At 46.4% G+C, this 20,812-nt stretch overlaps 9 non-coding genes and 1 pseudogene across 9 annotated transcripts; all 10 read left to right on the forward strand.

Annotated features, from left to right (window-relative positions):
- The first annotated feature begins 432 nt into the window (after positions 1-432).
- LOC130325674 (U2 spliceosomal RNA) lies at positions 433-623 on the forward strand. The gene has a single exon (XR_008870442.1). It is a non-coding gene; the product is annotated as a U2 spliceosomal RNA (small nuclear RNA).
- Positions 624-2,714: 2,091 nt separating this feature from the next.
- On the forward strand, positions 2,715-2,905 carry LOC130325686 (U2 spliceosomal RNA). Its single transcript, XR_008870452.1, has one exon. It is a non-coding gene; the product is annotated as a U2 spliceosomal RNA (small nuclear RNA).
- Positions 2,906-4,993: 2,088 nt separating this feature from the next.
- LOC130325687 (U2 spliceosomal RNA) lies at positions 4,994-5,184 on the forward strand. The gene has a single exon (XR_008870453.1). It is a non-coding gene; the product is annotated as a U2 spliceosomal RNA (small nuclear RNA).
- Positions 5,185-7,249: 2,065 nt separating this feature from the next.
- LOC130325688 (U2 spliceosomal RNA) lies at positions 7,250-7,440 on the forward strand. The gene has a single exon (XR_008870454.1). It is a non-coding gene; the product is annotated as a U2 spliceosomal RNA (small nuclear RNA).
- Positions 7,441-9,516: 2,076 nt separating this feature from the next.
- Positions 9,517-9,707, forward strand: LOC130325689 (U2 spliceosomal RNA). Its single transcript, XR_008870455.1, has one exon. It is a non-coding gene; the product is annotated as a U2 spliceosomal RNA (small nuclear RNA).
- Positions 9,708-11,742: 2,035 nt separating this feature from the next.
- LOC130325675 (U2 spliceosomal RNA) lies at positions 11,743-11,933 on the forward strand. The gene has a single exon (XR_008870443.1). It is a non-coding gene; the product is annotated as a U2 spliceosomal RNA (small nuclear RNA).
- Positions 11,934-14,017: 2,084 nt separating this feature from the next.
- On the forward strand, positions 14,018-14,208 carry LOC130325676 (U2 spliceosomal RNA). The gene has a single exon (XR_008870444.1). It is a non-coding gene; the product is annotated as a U2 spliceosomal RNA (small nuclear RNA).
- A 2,033-nt stretch (positions 14,209-16,241) lies between these two features.
- LOC130325685 (U2 spliceosomal RNA) lies at positions 16,242-16,401 on the forward strand (annotated as a pseudogene).
- A 693-nt stretch (positions 16,402-17,094) lies between these two features.
- Positions 17,095-17,283, forward strand: LOC130325684 (U2 spliceosomal RNA). The gene has a single exon (XR_008870451.1). It is a non-coding gene; the product is annotated as a U2 spliceosomal RNA (small nuclear RNA).
- Positions 17,284-19,361: 2,078 nt separating this feature from the next.
- LOC130325677 (U2 spliceosomal RNA) lies at positions 19,362-19,552 on the forward strand. Its single transcript, XR_008870445.1, has one exon. It is a non-coding gene; the product is annotated as a U2 spliceosomal RNA (small nuclear RNA).
- Positions 19,553-20,812: the final 1,260 nt, after the last annotated feature.

The raw sequence follows: 20,812 nt of genomic DNA on the forward strand, positions 1-20,812 counted from the left end.
TTAACCCACACAGGTAAGTCCAATGGGGTGCAGGCATGTCCTCTATGCTTACAGCTTCCCGTGGGTGTTGGTTTGATACCGTTTGGGGACAGCCAAGGAGGCATCTGCAGGCAACAAAGGTAGGTGTGTGCTTGTGTGTGTGTTTCCTATGCAGATCCTAAGCCCAGTGTCACATGCAAGTAGGAGGAGTAAGAAGGGTTCCTGGCAAATCCGGGTTATGGATTGCATTTAAAAAGGCCCCGTGGGAGTGCAATGGGCCCCTGTCTTGCTGCTTAGCAATAATGGTATGGGTTTAGGTTCTGCTGTGTGTACTGGTGGTTGACTGCCCCCCAGCCCAGAGTGTGCATGGAAAATTGTCTGGCAGCCTCCCTGACAGCAAGCAGTGATAGTGCCCATGAAGGGGACCTTGTTGGGCCCGCCCCTTTCACGGTTATCGCTTCTCGGCCTTTTGGCTAAGATCAAGTGTAGTATCTGTTCTTATCAGTTTAATATCTGATACGTCCCCTATCTGGGGACCATATATTAAATGGATTTTTGAGAACGGGGGCCGATTTCGAAGCTTGCTTCCGTCGCCCTATGCATTGACCCGATATGGCAGTATCTTCGGGTACAGTGCACCACCCCCTTACAGGGTTAAAAAGAAAGATTCCTACTTTCATTGCTACCTGCTTGCTGGCTAGCCAGCTAGCCAGCCCTGTGGGCCTTGCTGCTGCTGCAGCCAAAAAACAAAAGGTGGTGCTGCTGCTGCTTCTGCTGCTTCTGCTTGTGTCTGGCCCCTGTTGGAGCGTCCAGGCACAGGACTTCTGCTGCTGCTGACTAAATGGCCTCCTTAATTGGATCATTTGAGTAGCCAGCACACCTGTGCAGGTAGGGCATGACATGATAGGCAGCTGCCTTGATAGCGGGTGGGTGCTGAATGTTCCTAATTGACAAAATAAGATTAATGCTTATGAAGAAATATAAAATCTCATCCCTTCCCCAATATCGCGCCACACCCCTACCCCTTAATTCCCTGGTTGAACGTGATGGACATATGTCTTTTTTCGACCGTACTAACTATGTAACTATGTAACATAACATGGGGGGGGGGGGGGGGGGGTCTCCTGGCTGTTCACACAGGTGTGTCATTGCTGTACATTGACCATGCATTGCTTCTGTGGTATTGCAAAGGCAAAGACAAATGCTTCCAGCCATCCATTGCACTAATGGATTGGTCATCAGCTGGCTGTCTATGTCCCGCATCAATATAGACCAAAGTACAGAGGGTTAGGCTATGCTATTGTGCACCTACCTGATGCATCAGAAGGTGCGAGGCCCTTGCTAAATTCTGTGCACAGACTTTGAGATCTATGCTTTAGACTGTATCTAAACCTGCTCCAACATGGACTGACATTCTGGCCTACTTTCAGCCGATGCGACTTGTCTGTCGCTGAACAGTCGCTTTTTATGTATTCAGCACCTATGTATAATGTTGTAAAAATGCTCTAGAAGCTAAAGTCGCAGAAATGTCACACATATTTGGCCTGCAACTTTCTGTGCGACAAATTCAGACAGGAAAAATCAGTATAAATCCTTAGAAAATTATCCCCCAGTGTCTCCATCTGCTGGCGGTATTGAATAAGCATTGCTGCACTGATGGGGTATGCATTAGACGAAAAAAAAGAAGAAAAAGAAGAATAATACGCCCAGAAAAGAGGCGAAAAGGAGAAAAACGTAAAAAAACGTGAAAAAAAAGTAAGAGGAAGAGAAGGGAAAAAAAGGTGGAAATGGGTTTAAAAGTGATTTCGGCGGAGTATATATATATATATATATATATATATATATATATATATATATATATATGCGCACACACACACATAGATATAAACGTATTCTCCGTTGAGATATTGCAGCCGCTGCTGTGTCCAGGCCCAGGAGCCTTAGCACTGTGCTGTGATGTCACTCAATACCACTGACATCACTAGGTGTAAACAACATCTCTCCTTTGCTGTGTATGTGACTATGGAGCTGTTTGGTGATGTCGTCTATTACGGCCTTCATAGAAGCAACAGGAGATTGTTGCATCCATCTTGAACCCTCAGAACTACAGTGCTATGATGTCACTCACTTCCACAGGCCTTGCAGAGTGTAAACAACAACAACCCAGCTTTGTTGTGTATGTAACCAAAGGGATTTGTGATGTCACCTAGAACCTTCACAGCAGCGACAGCTTTATGAGGAGCATCAGCACTGCTCTGCCTGAGCAGAACCATCACCGCCATAGGTTGTCAAATAACCCGGATTTAACCCACACAGGTAAGTCCAATGGGGTGCAGGCATGTCCTCTATGCTTACAGCTTCCCGTGGGTGTTGGTTTGATACCGTTTGGGGACAGCCAAGGAGGCATCTGCAGGCAACAAAGGTAGGTGTGTGCTTGTGTGTGTGTTTCCTATGCAGATCCTAAGCCCAGTGTCACATGCAAGTAGGAGGAGTAAGAAGGGTTCCTGGCAAATCCGGGTTATGGATTGCATTTAAAAAGGCCCCGTGGGAGTGCAATGGGCCCCTGTCTTGCTGCTTAGCAATAATGGTATGGGTTTAGGTTCTGCTGTGTGTACTGGTGGTTGACTGCCCCCCAGCCCAGAGTGTGCATGGAAAATTGTCTGGCAGCCTCCCTGACAGCAAGCAGTGATAGTGCCCATGAAGGGGACCTTGTTGGGCCCGCCCCTTTCACGGTTATCGCTTCTCGGCCTTTTGGCTAAGATCAAGTGTAGTATCTGTTCTTATCAGTTTAATATCTGATACGTCCCCTATCTGGGGACCATATATTAAATGGATTTTTGAGAACGGGGGCCGATTTCGAAGCTTGCTTCCGTCGCCCTATGCATTGACCCGATATGGCAGTATCTTCGGGTACAGTGCACCACCCCCTTACAGGGTTAAAAAGAAAGATTCCTACTTTCATTGCTACCTGCTTGCTGGCTAGCCAGCTAGCCAGCCCTGTGGGCCTTGCTGCTGCTGCAGCCAAAAAACAAAAGGTGGTGCTGCTGCTGCTTCTGCTGCTTCTGCTTGTGTCTGGCCCCTGTTGGAGCGTCCAGGCACAGGACTTCTGCTGCTGCTGACTAAATGGCCTCCTTAATTGGATCATTTGAGTAGCCAGCACACCTGTGCAGGTAGGGCATGACATGATAGGCAGCTGCCTTGATAGCGGGTGGGTGCTGAATGTTCCTAATTGACAAAATAAGATTAATGCTTATGAAGAAATATAAAATCTCATCCCTTCCCCAATATCGCGCCACACCCCTACCCCTTAATTCACTGGTTGAACGTGATGGACATATGTCTTTTTTCGACCGTACTAACTATGTAACTATGTAACATAACATGGGGGGGGGGGGGGGGGGGTCTCCTGGCTGTTCACACAGGTGTGTCATTGCTGTACATTGACCATGCATTGCTTCTGTGGTATTGCAAAGGCAAAGACAAATGCTTCCAGCCATCCATTGCACTAATGGATTGGTCATCAGCTGGCTGTCTATGTCCCGCATCAATATAGACCAAAGTACAGAGGGTTAGGCTATGCTATTGTGCACCTACCTGATGCATCAGAAGGTGCGAGGCCCTTGCTAAATTCTGTGCACAGACTTTGAGATCTATGCTTTAGACTGTATCTAAACCTGCTCCAACATGGACTGACATTCTGGCCTACTTTCAGCCGATGCGACTTGTCTGTCGCTGAACAGTCGCTTTTTATGTATTCAGCACCTATGTATAATGTTGTAAAAATGCTCTAGAAGCTAAAGTCGCAGAAATGTCACACATATTTGGCCTGCAACTTTCTGTGCGACAAATTCAGACAGGAAAAATCAGTATAAATCCTTAGAAAATTATCCCCCAGTGTCTCCATCTGCTGGCGGTATTGAATAAGCATTGCTGCACTGATGGGGTATGCATTAGACGAAAAAAAAGAAGAAAAAGAAGAATAATACGCCCAGAAAAGAGGCGAAAAGGAGAAAAACGTAAAAAAACGTGAAAAAAAAGTAAGAGGAAGAGAAGGGAAAAAAAGGTGGAAATGGGTTTAAAAGTGATTTCGGCGGAGAAATATATATATATATATATATATATATATATATATATATATATATGCGCACACACACACATAGATATAAACGTATTCTCCGTTGAGATATTGCAGCCGCTGCTGTGTCCAGGCCCAGGAGCCTTAGCACTGTGCTGTGATGTCACTCAATACCACTGACATCACTAGGTGTAAACAACATCTCTCCTTTGCTGTGTATGTGACTATGGAGCTGTTTGGTGATGTCGTCTATTACGGCCTTCATAGAAGCAACAGGAGATTGTTGCATCCATCTTGAACCCTCAGAACTACAGTGCTATGATGTCACTCACTTCCACAGGCCTTGCAGAGTGTAAACAACAACAACCCAGCTTTGTTGTGTATGTAACCAAAGGGATTTGTGATGTCACCTAGAACCTTCACAGCAGCGACAGCTTTATGAGGAGCATCAGCACTGCTCTGCCTGAGCAGAACCATCACCGCCATAGGTTGTCAAATAACCCGGATTTAACCCACACAGGTAAGTCCAATGGGGTGCAGGCATGTCCTCTATGCTTACAGCTTCCCGTGGGTGTTGGTTTGATACCGTTTGGGGACAGCCAAGGAGGCATCTGCAGGCAACAAAGGTAGGTGTGTGCTTGTGTGTGTGTTTCCTATGCAGATCCTAAGCCCAGTGTCACATGCAAGTAGGAGGAGTAAGAAGGGTTCCTGGCAAATCCGGGTTATGGATTGCATTTAAAAAGGCCCCGTGGGAGTGCAATGGGCCCCTGTCTTGCTGCTTAGCAATAATGGTATGGGTTTAGGTTCTGCTGTGTGTACTGGTGGTTGACTGCCCCCCAGCCCAGAGTGTGCATGGAAAATTGTCTGGCAGCCTCCCTGACAGCAAGCAGTGATAGTGCCCATGAAGGGGACCTTGTTGGGCCCGCCCCTTTCACGGTTATCGCTTCTCGGCCTTTTGGCTAAGATCAAGTGTAGTATCTGTTCTTATCAGTTTAATATCTGATACGTCCCCTATCTGGGGACCATATATTAAATGGATTTTTGAGAACGGGGGCCGATTTCGAAGCTTGCTTCCGTCGCCCTATGCATTGACCCGATATGGCAGTATCTTCGGGTACAGTGCACCACCCCCTTACAGGGTTAAAAAGAAAGATTCCTACTTTCATTGCTACCTGCTTGCTGGCTAGCCAGCTAGCCAGCCCTGTGGGCCTTGCTGCTGCTGCAGCCAAAAAACAAAAGGTGGTGCTGCTGCTGCTTCTGCTGCTTCTGCTTGTGTCTGGCCCCTGTTGGAGCGTCCAGGCACAGGACTTCTGCTGCTGCTGACTAAATGGCCTCCTTAATTGGATCATTTGAGTAGCCAGCACACCTGTGCAGGTAGGGCATGACATGATAGGCAGCTGCCTTGATAGCGGGTGGGTGCTGAATGTTCCTAATTGACAAAATAAGATTAATGCTTATGAAGAAATATAAAATCTCATCCCTTCCCCAATATCGCGCCACACCCCTACCCCTTAATTCCCTGGTTGAACGTGATGGACATATGTCTTTTTTCGACCGTACTAACTATGTAACTATGTAACATAACATGGGGGGGGGGGGTCTCCTGGCTGTTCACACAGGTGTGTCATTGCTGTACATTGACCATGCATTGCTTCTGTGGTATTGCAAAGGCAAAGACAAATGCTTCCAGCCATCCATTGCACTAATGGATTGGTCATCAGCTGGCTGTCTATGTCCCGCATCAATATAGACCAAAGTACAGAGGGTTAGGCTATGCTATTGTGCACCTACCTGATGCATCAGAAGGTGCGAGGCCCTTGCTAAATTCTGTGCACAGACTTTGAGATCTATGCTTTAGACTGTATCTAAACCTGCTCCAACATGGACTGACATTCTGGCCTACTTTCAGCCGATGCGACTTGTCTGTCGCTGAACAGTCGCTTTTTATGTATTCAGCACCTATGTATAATGTTGTAAAAATGCTCTAGAAGCTAAAGTCGCAGAAATGTCACACATATTTGGCCTGCAACTTTCTGTGCGACAAATTCAGACAGGAAAAATCAGTATAAATCCTTAGAAAATTATCCCCCAGTGTCTCCATCTGCTGGCGGTATTGAATAAGCATTGCTGCACTGATGGGGTATGCATTAGACGAAAAAAAAGAAGAAAAAGAAGAATAATACGCCCAGAAAAGAGGCGAAAAGGAGAAAAACGTAAAAAAACGTGAAAAAAAAGTAAGAGGAAGAGAAGGGAAAAAAAGGTGGAAATGGGTTTAAAAGTGATTTCGGCGGAGAAATATATATATATATATATATATATATATGCGCACACACACACATAGATATAAACGTATTCTCCGTTGAGATATTGCAGCCGCTGCTGTGTCCAGGCCCAGGAGCCTTAGCACTGTGCTGTGATGTCACTCAATACCACTGACATCACTAGGTGTAAACAACATCTCTCCTTTGCTGTGTATGTGACTATGGAGCTGTTTGGTGATGTCGTCTATTACGGCCTTCATAGAAGCAACAGGAGATTGTTGCATCCATCTTGAACCCTCAGAACTACAGTGCTATGATGTCACTCACTTCCACAGGCCTTGCAGAGTGTAAACAACAACAACCCAGCTTTGTTGTGTATGTAACCAAAGGGATTTGTGATGTCACCTAGAACCTTCACAGCAGCGACAGCTTTATGAGGAGCATCAGCACTGCTCTGCCTGAGCAGAACCATCACCGCCATAGGTTGTCAAATAACCCGGATTTAACCCACACAGGTAAGTCCAATGGGGTGCAGGCATGTCCTCTATGCTTACAGCTTCCCGTGGGTGTTGGTTTGATACCGTTTGGGGACAGCCAAGGAGGCATCTGCAGGCAACAAAGGTAGGTGTGTGCTTGTGTGTGTGTTTCCTATGCAGATCCTAAGCCCAGTGTCACATGCAAGTAGGAGGAGTAAGAAGGGTTCCTGGCAAATCCGGGTTATGGATTGCATTTAAAAAGGCCCCGTGGGAGTGCAATGGGCCCCTGTCTTGCTGCTTAGCAATAATGGTATGGGTTTAGGTTCTGCTGTGTGTACTGGTGGTTGACTGCCCCCCAGCCCAGAGTGTGCATGGAAAATTGTCTGGCAGCCTCCCTGACAGCAAGCAGTGATAGTGCCCATGAAGGGGACCTTGTTGGGCCCGCCCCTTTCACGGTTATCGCTTCTCGGCCTTTTGGCTAAGATCAAGTGTAGTATCTGTTCTTATCAGTTTAATATCTGATACGTCCCCTATCTGGGGACCATATATTAAATGGATTTTTGAGAACGGGGGCCGATTTCGAAGCTTGCTTCCGTCGCCCTATGCATTGACCCGATATGGCAGTATCTTCGGGTACAGTGCACCACCCCCTTACAGGGTTAAAAAGAAAGATTCCTACTTTCATTGCTACCTGCTTGCTGGCTAGCCAGCTAGCCAGCCCTGTGGGCCTTGCTGCTGCTGCAGCCAAAAAACAAAAGGTGGTGCTGCTGCTGCTTCTGCTTGTGTCTGGCCCCTGTTGGAGCGTCCAGGCACAGGACTTCTGCTGCTGCTGACTAAATGGCCTCCTTAATTGGATCATTTGAGTAGCCAGCACACCTGTGCAGGTAGGGCATGACATGATAGGCAGCTGCCTTGATAGCGGGTGGGTGCTGAATGTTCCTAATTGACAAAATAAGATTAATGCTTATGAAGAAATATAAAATCTCATCCCTTCCCCAATATCGCGCCACACCCCTACCCCTTAATTCCCTGGTTGAACGTGATGGACATATGTCTTTTTTCGACCGTACTAACTATGTAACTATGTAACATAACATGGGGGGGGGGGGGGGGGGTCTCCTGGCTGTTCACACAGGTGTGTCATTGCTGTACATTGACCATGCATTGCTTCTGTGGTATTGCAAAGGCAAAGACAAATGCTTCCAGCCATCCATTGCACTAATGGATTGGTCATCAGCTGGCTGTCTATGTCCCGCATCAATATAGACCAAAGTACAGAGGGTTAGGCTATGCTATTGTGCACCTACCTGATGCATCAGAAGGTGCGAGGCCCTTGCTAAATTCTGTGCACAGACTTTGAGATCTATGCTTTAGACTGTATCTAAACCTGCTCCAACATGGACTGACATTCTGGCCTACTTTCAGCCGATGCGACTTGTCTGTCGCTGAACAGTCGCTTTTTATGTATTCAGCACCTATGTATAATGTTGTAAAAATGCTCTAGAAGCTAAAGTCGCAGAAATGTCACACATATTTGGCCTGCAACTTTCTGTGCGACAAATTCAGACAGGAAAAATCAGTATAAATCCTTAGAAAATTATCCCCCAGTGTCTCCATCTGCTGGCGGTATTGAATAAGCATTGCTGCACTGATGGGGTATGCATTAGACGAAAAAAAAGAAGAAAAAGAAGAATAATACGCCCAGAAAAGAGGCGAAAAGGAGAAAAACGTAAAAAAACGTGAAAAAAAAGTAAGAGGAAGAGAAGGGAAAAAAAGGTGGAAATGGGTTTAAAAGTGATTTCGGCGGAGAAATATATATATATATATATATATATATATATATATATATATATGCGCACACACACACATAGATATAAACGTATTCTCCGTTGAGATATTGCAGCCGCTGCTGTGTCCAGGCCCAGGAGCCTTAGCACTGTGCTGTGATGTCACTCAATACCACTGACATCACTAGGTGTAAACAACATCTCTCCTTTGCTGTGTATGTGACTATGGAGCTGTTTGGTGATGTCGTCTATTACGGCCTTCATAGAAGCAACAGGAGATTGTTGCATCCATCTTGAACCCTCAGAACTACAGTGCTATGATGTCACTCACTTCCACAGGCCTTGCAGAGTGTAAACAACAACAACCCAGCTTTGTTGTGTATGTAACCAAAGGGATTTGTGATGTCACCTAGAACCTTCACAGCAGCGACAGCTTTATGAGGAGCATCAGCACTGCTCTGCCTGAGCAGAACCATCACCGCCATAGGTTGTCAAATAACCCGGATTTAACCCACACAGGTAAGTCCAATGGGGTGCAGGCATGTCCTCTATGCTTACAGCTTCCCGTGGGTGTTGGTTTGATACCGTTTGGGGACAGCCAAGGAGGCATCTGCAGGCAACAAAGGTAGGTGTGTGCTTGTGTGTGTGTTTCCTATGCAGATCCTAAGCCCAGTGTCACATGCAAGTAGGAGGAGTAAGAAGGGTTCCTGGCAAATCCGGGTTATGGATTGCATTTAAAAAGGCCCCGTGGGAGTGCAATGGGCCCCTGTCTTGCTGCTTAGCAATAATGGTATGGGTTTAGGTTCTGCTGTGTGTACTGGTGGTTGACTGCCCCCCAGCCCAGAGTGTGCATGGAAAATTGTCTGGCAGCCTCCCTGACAGCAAGCAGTGATAGTGCCCATGAAGGGGACCTTGTTGGGCCCGCCCCTTTCACGGTTATCGCTTCTCGGCCTTTTGGCTAAGATCAAGTGTAGTATCTGTTCTTATCAGTTTAATATCTGATACGTCCCCTATCTGGGGACCATATATTAAATGGATTTTTGAGAACGGGGGCCGATTTCGAAGCTTGCTTCCGTCGCCCTATGCATTGACCCGATATGGCAGTATCTTCGGGTACAGTGCACCACCCCCTTACAGGGTTAAAAAGAAAGATTCCTACTTTCATTGCTGCTGCTGCAGCCAAAAAACAAAAGGTGGTGCTGCTGCTGCTTCTGCTGCTTCTGCTTGTGTCTGGCCCCTGTTGGAGCGTCCAGGCACAGGACTTCTGCTGCTGCTGACTAAATGGCCTCCTTAATTGGATCATTTGAGTAGCCAGCACACCTGTGCAGGTAGGGCATGACATGATAGGCAGCTGCCTTGATAGCGGGTGGGTGCTGAATGTTCCTAATTGACAAAATAAGATTAATGCTTATGAAGAAATATAAAATCTCATCCCTTCCCCAATATCACGCCACACCCCTACCCCTTAATTCCCTGGTTGAACGTGATGGACATATGTCTTTTTTCGACCGTACTAACTATGTAACTATGTAACATAACATGGGGGGGGGTCTCCTGGCTGTTCACACAGGTGTGTCATTGCTGTACATTGACCATGCATTGCTTCTGTGGTATTGCAAAGGCAAAGACAAATGCTTCCAGCCATCCATTGCACTAATGGATTGGTCATCAGCTGGCTGTCTATGTCCCGCATCAATATAGACCAAAGTACAGAGGGTTAGGCTATGCTATTGTGCACCTACCTGATGCATCAGAAGGTGCGAGGCCCTTGCTAAATTCTGTGCACAGACTTTGAGATCTATGCTTTAGACTGTATCTAAACCTGCTCCAACATGGACTGACATTCTGGCCTACTTTCAGCCGATGCGACTTGTCTGTCGCTGAACAGTCGCTTTTTATGTATTCAGCACCTATGTATAATGTTGTAAAAATGCTCTAGAAGCTAAAGTCGCAGAAATGTCACACATATTTGGCCTGCAACTTTCTGTGCGACAAATTCAGACAGGAAAAATCAGTATAAATCCTTAGAAAATTATCCCCCAGTGTCTCCATCTGCTGGCGGTATTGAATAAGCATTGCTGCACTGATGGGGTATGCATTAGACGAAAAAAAAGAAGAAAAAGAAGAATAATACGCCCAGAAAAGAGGCGAAAAGGAGAAAAACGTAAAAAAACTTGAAAAAAAAGTAAGAGGAAGAGAAGGGAAAAAAAGGTGGAAATGGGTTTAAAAGTGATTTCGGCGGAGAAATATTTATATATATATATATATATATATATATATATATATATATATGCGCACACACACACATAGATATAAACGTATTCTCCGTTGAGATATTGCAGCCGCTGCTGTGTCCAGGCCCAGGAGCCTTAGCACTGTGCTGTGATGTCACTCAATACCACTGACATCACTAGGTGTAAACAACATCTCTCCTTTGCTGTGTATGTGACTATGGAGCTGTTTGGTGATGTCGTCTATTACGGCCTTCATAGAAGCAACAGGAGATTGTTGCATCCATCTTGAACCCTCAGAACTACAGTGCTATGATGTCACTCACTTCCACAGGCCTTGCAGAGTGTAAACAACAACAACCCAGCTTTGTTGTGTATGTAACCAAAGGGATTTGTGATGTCACCTAGAACCTTCACAGCAGCGACAGCTTTATGAGGAGCATCAGCACTGCTCTGCCTGAGCAGAACCATCACCGCCATAGGTTGTCAAATAACCCGGATTTAACCCACACAGGTAAGTCCAATGGGGTGCAGGCATGTCCTCTATGCTTACAGCTTCCCGTGGGTGTTGGTTTGATACCGTTTGGGGACAGCCAAGGAGGCATCTGCAGGCAACAAAGGTAGGTGTGTGCTTGTGTGTGTGTTTCCTATGCAGATCCTAAGCCCAGTGTCACATGCAAGTAGGAGGAGTAAGAAGGGTTCCTGGCAAATCCGGGTTATGGATTGCATTTAAAAAGGCCCCGTGGGAGTGCAATGGGCCCCTGTCTTGCTGCTTAGCAATAATGGTATGGGTTTAGGTTCTGCTGTGTGTACTGGTGGTTGACTGCCCCCCAGCCCAGAGTGTGCATGGAAAATTGTCTGGCAGCCTCCCTGACAGCAAGCAGTGATAGTGCCCATGAAGGGGACCTTGTTGGGCCCGCCCCTTTCACGGTTATCGCTTCTCGGCCTTTTGGCTAAGATCAAGTGTAGTATCTGTTCTTATCAGTTTAATATCTGATACGTCCCCTATCTGGGGACCATATATTAAATGGATTTTTGAGAACGGGGGCCGATTTCGAAGCTTGCTTCCGTCGCCCTATGCATTGACCCGATATGGCAGTATCTTCGGGTACAGTGCACCACCCCCTTACAGGGTTAAAAAGAAAGATTCCTACTTTCATTGCTACCTGCTTGCTGGCTAGCCAGCTAGCCAGCCCTGTGGGCCTTGCTGCTGCTGCAGCCAAAAAACAAAAGGTGGTGCTGCTGCTGCTTCTGCTGCTTCTGCTTGTGTCTGGCCCCTGTTGGAGCGTCCAGGCACAGGACTTCTGCTGCTGCTGACTAAATGGCCTCCTTAATTGGATCATTTGAGTAGCCAGCACACCTGTGCAGGTAGGGCATGACATGATAGGCAGCTGCCTTGATAGCGGGTGGGTGCTGAATGTTCCTAATTGACAAAATAAGATTAATGCTTATGAAGAAATATAAAATCTCATCCCTTCCCCAATATCGCGCCACACCCCTACCCCTTAATTCCCTGGTTGAACGTGATGGACATATGTCTTTTTTCGACCGTACTAACTATGTAACTATGTAACATAACATGGGGGGGGGGGGGGGGGTCTCCTGGCTGTTCACACAGGTGTGTCATTGCTGTACATTGACCATGCATTGCTTCTGTGGTATTGCAAAGGCAAAGACAAATGCTTCCAGCCATCCATTGCACTAATGGATTGGTCATCAGCTGGCTGTCTATGTCCCGCATCAATATAGACCAAAGTACAGAGGGTTAGGCTATGCTATTGTGCACCTACCTGATGCATCAGAAGGTGCGAGGCCCTTGCTAAATTCTGTGCACAGACTTTGAGATCTATGCTTTAGACTGTATCTAAACCTGCTCCAACATGGACTGACATTCTGGCCTACTTTCAGCCGATGCGACTTGTCTGTCGCTGAACAGTCGCTTTTTATGTATTCAGCACCTATGTATAATGTTGTAAAAATGCTCTAGAAGCTAAAGTCGCAGAAATGTCACACATATTTGGCCTGCAACTTTCTGTGCGACAAATTCAGACAGGAAAAATCAGTATAAATCCTTAGAAAATTATCCCCCAGTGTCTCCATCTGCTGGCGGTATTGAATAAGCATTGCTGCACTGATGGGGTATGCATTAGACGAAAAAAAAGAAGAAAAAGAAGAATAATACGCCCAGAAAAGAGGCGAAAAGGAGAAAAACGTAAAAAAACGTGAAAAAAAAGTAAGAGGAAGAGAAGGGAAAAAAAGGTGGAAATGGGTTTAAAAGTGATTTCGGCGGAGAAATATATATATATATATATATATATATATATATATATATATATGCGCACACACACACATAGATATAAACGTATTCTCCGTTGAGATATTGCAGCCGCTGCTGTGTCCAGGCCCAGGAGCCTTAGCACTGTGCTGTGATGTCACTCAATACCACTGACATCACTAGGTGTAAACAACATCTCTCCTTTGCTGTGTATGTGACTATGGAGCTGTTTGGTGATGTCGTCTATTACGGCCTTCATAGAAGCAACAGGAGATTGTTGCATCCATCTTGAACCCTCAGAACTACAGTGCTATGATGTCACTCACTTCCACAGGCCTTGCAGAGTGTAAACAACAACAACCCAGCTTTGTTGTGTATGTAACCAAAGGGATTTGTGATGTCACCTAGAACCTTCACAGCAGCGACAGCTTTATGAGGAGCATCAGCACTGCTCTGCCTGAGCAGAACCATCACCGCCATAGGTTGTCAAATAACCCGGATTTAACCCACACAGGTAAGTCCAATGGGGTGCAGGCATGTCCTCTATGCTTACAGCTTCCCGTGGGTGTTGGTTTGATACCGTTTGGGGACAGCCAAGGAGGCATCTGCAGGCAACAAAGGTAGGTGTGTGCTTGTGTGTGTGTTTCCTATGCAGATCCTAAGCCCAGTGTCACATGCAAGTAGGAGGAGTAAGAAGGGTTCCTGGCAAATCCGGGTTATGGATTGCATTTAAAAAGGCCCCGTGGGAGTGCAATGGGCCCCTGTCTTGCTGCTTAGCAATAATGGTATGGGTTTAGGTTCTGCTGTGTGTACTGGTGGTTGACTGCCCCCCAGCCCAGAGTGTGCATGGAAAATTGTCTGGCAGCCTCCCTGACAGCAAGCAGTGATAGTGCCCATGAAGGGGACCTTGTTGGGCCCGCCCCTTTCACGGTTATCGCTTCTCGGCCTTTTGGCTAAGATCAAGTGTAGTATCTGTTCTTATCAGTTTAATATCTGATACGTCCCCTATCTGGGGACCATATATTAAATGGATTTTTGAGAACGGGGGCCGATTTCGAAGCTTGCTTCCGTCGCCCTATGCATTGACCCGATATGGCAGTATCTTCGGGTACAGTGCACCACCCCCTTACAGGGTTAAAAAGAAAGATTCCTACTTTCATTGCTGCTGCTGCAGCCAAAAAACAAAAGGTGGTGCTGCTGCTGCTTCTGCTGCTTCTGCTTGTGTCTGGCCCCTGTTGGAGCGTCCAGGCACAGGACTTCTGCTGCTGCTGACTAAATGGCCTCCTTAATTGGATCATTTGAGTAGCCAGCACACCTGTGCAGGTAGGGCATGACATGATAGGCAGCTGCCTTGATAGCGGGTGGGTGCTGAATGTTCCTAATTGACAAAATAAGATTAATGCTTATGAAGAAATATAAAATCTCATCCCTTCCCCAATATCGCGCCACACCCCTACCCCTTAATTCCCTGGTTGAACGTGATGGACATATGTCTTTTTTCGACCGTACTAACTATGTAACTATGTAACATAACATGGGGGGGGGTCTCCTGGCTGTTCACACAGGTGTGTCATTGCTGTACATTGACCATGCATTGCTTCTGTGGTATTGCAAAGGCAAAGACAAATGCTTCCAGCCATCCATTGCACTAATGGATTGGTCATCAGCTGGCTGTCTATGTCCCGCATCAATATAGACCAAAGTACAGAGGGTTAGGCTATGCTATTGTGCACCTACCTGATGCATCAGAAGGTGCGAGGCCCTTGCTAAATTCTGTGCACAGACTTTGAGATCTATGCTTTAGACTGTATCTAAACCTGCTCCAACATGGACTGACATTCTGGCCTACTTTCAGCCGATGCGACTTGTCTGTCGCTGAACAGTCGCTTTTTATGTATTCAGCACCTATGTATAATGTTGTAAAAATGCTCTAGAAGCTAAAGTCGCAGAAATGTCACACATATTTGGCCTGCAACTTTCTGTGCGACAAATTCAGACAGGAAAAATCAGTATAAATCCTTAGAAAATTATCCCCCAGTGTCTCCATCTGCTGGCGGTATTGAATAAGCATTGCTGCACTGATGGGGTATGCATTAGACGAAAAAAAAGAAGAAAAAGAAGAAGAATACGCCCAGAAAAGAGGCGAAAAGGAGAAAAACGTAAAAAAACGTGAAAAAAAAGTAAGAGGAAGAGAAGGGAAAAAAAGGTGGAAATGGGTTTAAAAGTGATTTCGGCGGAGAAATATATATATATATATATATATATATATATATATATATATATATGCGCACACACACACATAGATATAAACGTATTCTCCGTTGAGATATTGCAGCCGCTGCTGTGTCCAGGCCCAGGAGCCTTAGCACTGTGCTGTGATGTCACTCAATACCACTGACATCACTAGGTGTAAACAACATCTCTCCTTTGCTGTGTATGTGACTATGGAGCTGTTTGGTGATGTCGTCTATTACGGCCTTCATAGAAGCAACAGGAGATTGTTGCATCCATCTTGAACCCTCAGAACTACAGTGCTATGATGTCACTCACTTCCACAGGCCTTGCAGAGTGTAAACAACAACAACCCAGCTTTGTTGTGTATGTAACCAAAGGGATTTGTGATGTCACCTAGAACCTTCACAGCAGCGACAGCTTTATGAGGAGCATCAGCACTGCTCTGCCTGAGCAGAACCATCACCGCCATAGGTTGTCAAATAACCCGGATTTAACCCACACAGGTAAGTCCAATGGGGTGCAGGCATGTCCTCTATGCTTACAGCTTCCCGCGGGTGTTGGTTTGATACCGTTTGGGGACAGCCAAGGAGGCATCTGCAGGCAACAAAGGTAGGTGTGTGCTTGTGTGTGTGTTTCCTATGCAGATCCTAAGCCCAGTGTCACATGCAAGTAGGAGGAGTAAGAAGGGTTCCTGGCAAATCCGGGTTATGGATTGCATTTAAAAAGGCCCCGTGGGAGTGCAATGGGCCCCTGTCTTGCTGCTTAGCAATAATGGTATGGGTTTAGGTTCTGCTGTGTGTACTGGTGGTTGACTGCCCCCCAGCCCAGAGTGTGCATGGAAAATTGTCTGGCAGCCTCCCTGACAGCAAGCAGTGATAGTGCCCATGAAGGGGACCTTGTTGGGCCCGCCCCTTTCACGGTTATCGCTTCTCGGCCTTTTGGCTAAGATCAAGTGTAGTATCTGTTCTTATCAGTTTTCATGCTGGTGGGGATGGGTGCTGCATGGAGGATGCAGGTGTACCAGGGCTTTCCGGGGCTGGTTCTGAGGAATCAGCTCGACGGCTGCCCCGATGTGACCTGTTCCCTCCGGGTCTCGCCACGAGGCTGAGAGGGTCTAGAGCCGAGGTACTTTTGTGCCTCGGGGAGTGGTGACCCCGAGGTGCCGAAACTCACTGGGAGAATAGACTCACTGAGTTGAAGCACGGGCACCATAATCTCTTCACCTTGTGGCACTCACCTCTTGATTCCCGGCCTTCTGGCTAGGATCAGAGAAATTTTTATAGATCCGGCCGGATGTCCGGGCAGTATATCTGCACACATTCACTTATTTATTTCTTTTTTGTCTCACTGTGTCACTTTTTGCGTGTTGTGTGTTCACAGGATTTGTCAGGATGCGGTAGCCCTTCTGGGTGTCCCTCCTGGCGGTCTAGGGGAGGTGTGTGTGGCCATTAGGTTCCGCACCTCCCTGCAAACACCCCGGGTACTCCTGCTTTGGCAGGGTACCTACCGTTATCGGCTCTGCGGGCAGATACCTTGGCTAACGCCAAGGGGGATGCCGGGAGCATTTGTGGTCCCCTAGTAGCTTCGGCGAAAAGGGACATCGAACCTGGAACCTCGCAGGTACCTTTTGGTCCGGAGGCGAAGGGTAAGGTTTGTTGGGGGGCCTCTCTCCTATCGGAGAAGGGCTTGCGATAGACCGCATCCTTTGTGCACGTTTTTTTAGTGTAACACGTTTGCACTTTTTCTTGCACTTTGGGTGAATCGAAAGCACGTTCCTCGGCTTTAGATAAAAAAAAAAAAAAAAAAAAAAATCTGTTCTTATCAGTTTAATATCTGATACGTCCCCTATCTGGGGACCATATATTAAATGGATTTTTGAGAACGGGGGCCGATTTCGAAGCTTGCTTCCGTCGCCCTATGCATTGACCCGATATGGCAGTATCTTCGGGTACAGTGCACCACCCCCTTACAGGGTTAAAAAGAAAGATTCCTACTTTCATTGCTACCTGCTTGCTGGCTAGCCAGCTAGCCAGCCCTGTGGGCCTTGCTGCTGCTGCAGCCAAAAAACAAAAGGTGGTGCTGCTGCTGCTTCTGCTGCTTCTGCTTGTGTCTGGCCCCTGTTGGAGCGTCCAGGCACAGGACTTCTGCTGCTGCTGACTAAATGGCCTCCTTAATTGGATCATTTGAGTAGCCAGCACACCTGTGCAGGTAGGGCATGACATGATAGGCAGCTGCCTTGATAGCGGGTGGGTGCTGAATGTTCCTAATTGACAAAATAAGATTAATGCTTATGAAGAAATATAAAATCTCATCCCTTCCCCAATATCGCGCCACACCCCTACCCCTTAATTCCCTGGTTGAACGTGATGGACATATGTCTTTTTTCGACCGTACTAACTATGTAACTATGTAACATAACATGGGGGGGGGGGGGTCTCCTGGCTGTTCACACAGGTGTGTCATTGCTGTACATTGACCATGCATTGCTTCTGTGGTATTGCAAAGGCAAAGACAAATGCTTCCAGCCATCCATTGCACTAATGGATTGGTCATCAGCTGGCTGTCTATGTCCCGCATCAATATAGACCAAAGTACAGAGGGTTAGGCTATGCTATTGTGCACCTACCTGATGCATCAGAAGGTGCGAGGCCCTTGCTAAATTCTGTGCACAGACTTTGAGATCTATGCTTTAGACTGTATCTAAACCTGCTCCAACATGGACTGACATTCTGGCCTACTTTCAGCCGATGCGACTTGTCTGTCGCTGAACAGTCGCTTTTTATGTATTCAGCACCTATGTATAATGTTGTAAAAATGCTCTAGAAGCTAAAGTCGCAGAAATGTCACACATATTTGGCCTGCAACTTTCTGTGCGACAAATTCAGACAGGAAAAATCAGTATAAATCCTTAGAAAATTATCCCCCAGTGTCTCCATCTGCTGGCGGTATTGAATAAGCATTGCTGCACTGATGGGGTATGCATTAGACGAAAAAAAAGAAGAAAAAGAAGAATAATACGCCCAGAAAAGAGGCGAAAAGGAGAAAAACGTAAAAAAACGTGAAAAAAAAGTAAGAGGAAGAGAAGGGAAAAAAAGGTGGAAATGGGTTTAAAAGTGATTTCGGCGGAGAAATATATATATATATATATATATATATATATATATATATATGCGCACACACACACATAGATATAAACGTATTCTCCGTTGAGATATTGCAGCCGCTGCTGTGTCCAGGCCCAGGAGCCTTAGCACTGTGCTGTGATGTCACTCAATACCACTGACATCACTAGGTGTAAACAACATCTCTCCTTTGCTGTGTATGTGACTATGGAGCTGTTTGGTGATGTCGTCTATTACGGCCTTCATAGAAGCAACAGGAGATTGTTGCATCCATCTTGAACCCTCAGAACTACAGTGCTATGATGTCACTCACTTCCACAGGCCTTGCAGAGTGTAAACAACAACAACCCAGCTTTGTTGTGTATGTAACCAAAGGGATTTGTGATGTCACCTAGAACCTTCACAGCAGCGACAGCTTTATGAGGAGCATCAGCACTGCTCTGCCTGAGCAGAACCATCACCGCCATAGGTTGTCAAATAACCCGGATTTAACCCACACAGGTAAGTCCAATGGGGTGCAGGCATGTCCTCTATGCTTACAGCTTCCCGTGGGTGTTGGTTTGATACCGTTTGGGGACAGCCAAGGAGGCATCTGCAGGCAACAAAGGTAGGTGTGTGCTTGTGTGTGTGTTTCCTATGCAGATCCTAAGCCCAGTGTCACATGCAAGTAGGAGGAGTAAGAAGGGTTCCTGGCAAATCCGGGTTATGGATTGCATTTAAAAAGGCCCCGTGGGAGTGCAATGGGCCCCTGTCTTGCTGCTTAGCAATAATGGTATGGGTTTAGGTTCTGCTGTGTGTACTGGTGGTTGACTGCCCCCCAGCCCAGAGTGTGCATGGAAAATTGTCTGGCAGCCTCCCTGACAGCAAGCAGTGATAGTGCCCATGAAGGGGACCTTGTTGGGCCCGCCCCTTTCACGGTTATCGCTTCTCGGCCTTTTGGCTAAGATCAAGTGTAGTATCTGTTCTTATCAGTTTAATATCTGATACGTCCCCTATCTGGGGACCATATATTAAATGGATTTTTGAGAACGGGGGCCGATTTCGAAGCTTGCTTCCGTCGCCCTATGCATTGACCCGATATGGCAGTATCTTCGGGTACAGTGCACCACCCCCTTACAGGGTTAAAAAGAAAGATTCCTACTTTCATTGCTACCTGCTTGCTGGCTAGCCAGCTAGCCAGCCCTGTGGGCCTTGCTGCTGCTGCAGCCAAAAAACAAAAGGTGGTGCTGCTGCTGCTTCTGCTGCTTCTGCTTGTGTCTGGCCCCTGTTGGAGCGTCCAGGCACAGGACTTCTGCTGCTGCTGACTAAATGGCCTCCTTAATTGGATCATTTGAGTAGCCAGCACACCTGTGCAGGTAGGGCATGACATGATAGGCAGCTGCCTTGATAGCGGGTGGGTGCTGAATGTTCCTAATTGACAAAATAAGATTAATGCTTATGAAGAAATATAAAATCTCATCCCTTCCCCAATATCGCGCCACACCCCTACCCCTTAATTCCCTGGTTGAACGTGATGGACATATGTCTTTTTTCGACCGTACTAACTATGTAACTATGTAACATAACATGGGGGGGGGGGGGGGGGGGGGTCTCCTGGCTGTTCACACAGGTGTGTCATTGCTGTACATTGACCATGCATTGCTTCTGTGGTATTGCAAAGGCAAAGACAAATGCTTCCAGCCATCCATTGCACTAATGGATTGGTCATCAGCTGGCTGTCTATGTCCCGCATCAATATAGACCAAAGTACAGAGGGTTAGGCTATGCTATTGTGCACCTACCTGATGCATCAGAAGGTGCGAGGCCCTTGCTAAATTCTGTGCACAGACTTTGAGATCTATGCTTTAGACTGTATCTAAACCTGCTCCAACATGGACTGACATTCTGGCCTACTTTCAGCCGATGCGACTTGTCTGTCGCTGAACAGTCGCTTTTTATGTATTCAGCACCTATGTATAATGTTGTAAAAATGCTCTAGAAGCTAAAGTCGCAGAAATGTCACACATATTTGGCCTGCAACTTTCTGTGCGACAAATTCAGACAGGAAAAATCAGTATAAATCCTTAGAAAATTATCCCCCAGTGTCTCCATCTGCTGGCGGTATTGAATAAGCATTGCTGCACTGATGGGGTATGCATTAGACGAAAAAAAAGAAGAAAAAGAAGAATAATACGCCCAGAAAAGAGGCGAAAAGGAGAAAAACGTAAAAAAACGTGAAAAAAAAGTAAGAGGAAGAGAAGGGAAAAAAAGGTGGAAATGGGTTTAAAAGTGATTTCGGCGGAGAAATATATATATATATATATATATATATATATATATATATATATATATATATGCGCACACACACACATAGATATAAACGTATTCTCCG

This window comes from Hyla sarda, unplaced genomic scaffold (assembly GCF_029499605.1).
Source record: "Hyla sarda isolate aHylSar1 unplaced genomic scaffold, aHylSar1.hap1 scaffold_2735, whole genome shotgun sequence".
Lineage (NCBI taxonomy): Eukaryota > Metazoa > Chordata > Amphibia > Anura > Hylidae > Hyla > Hyla sarda.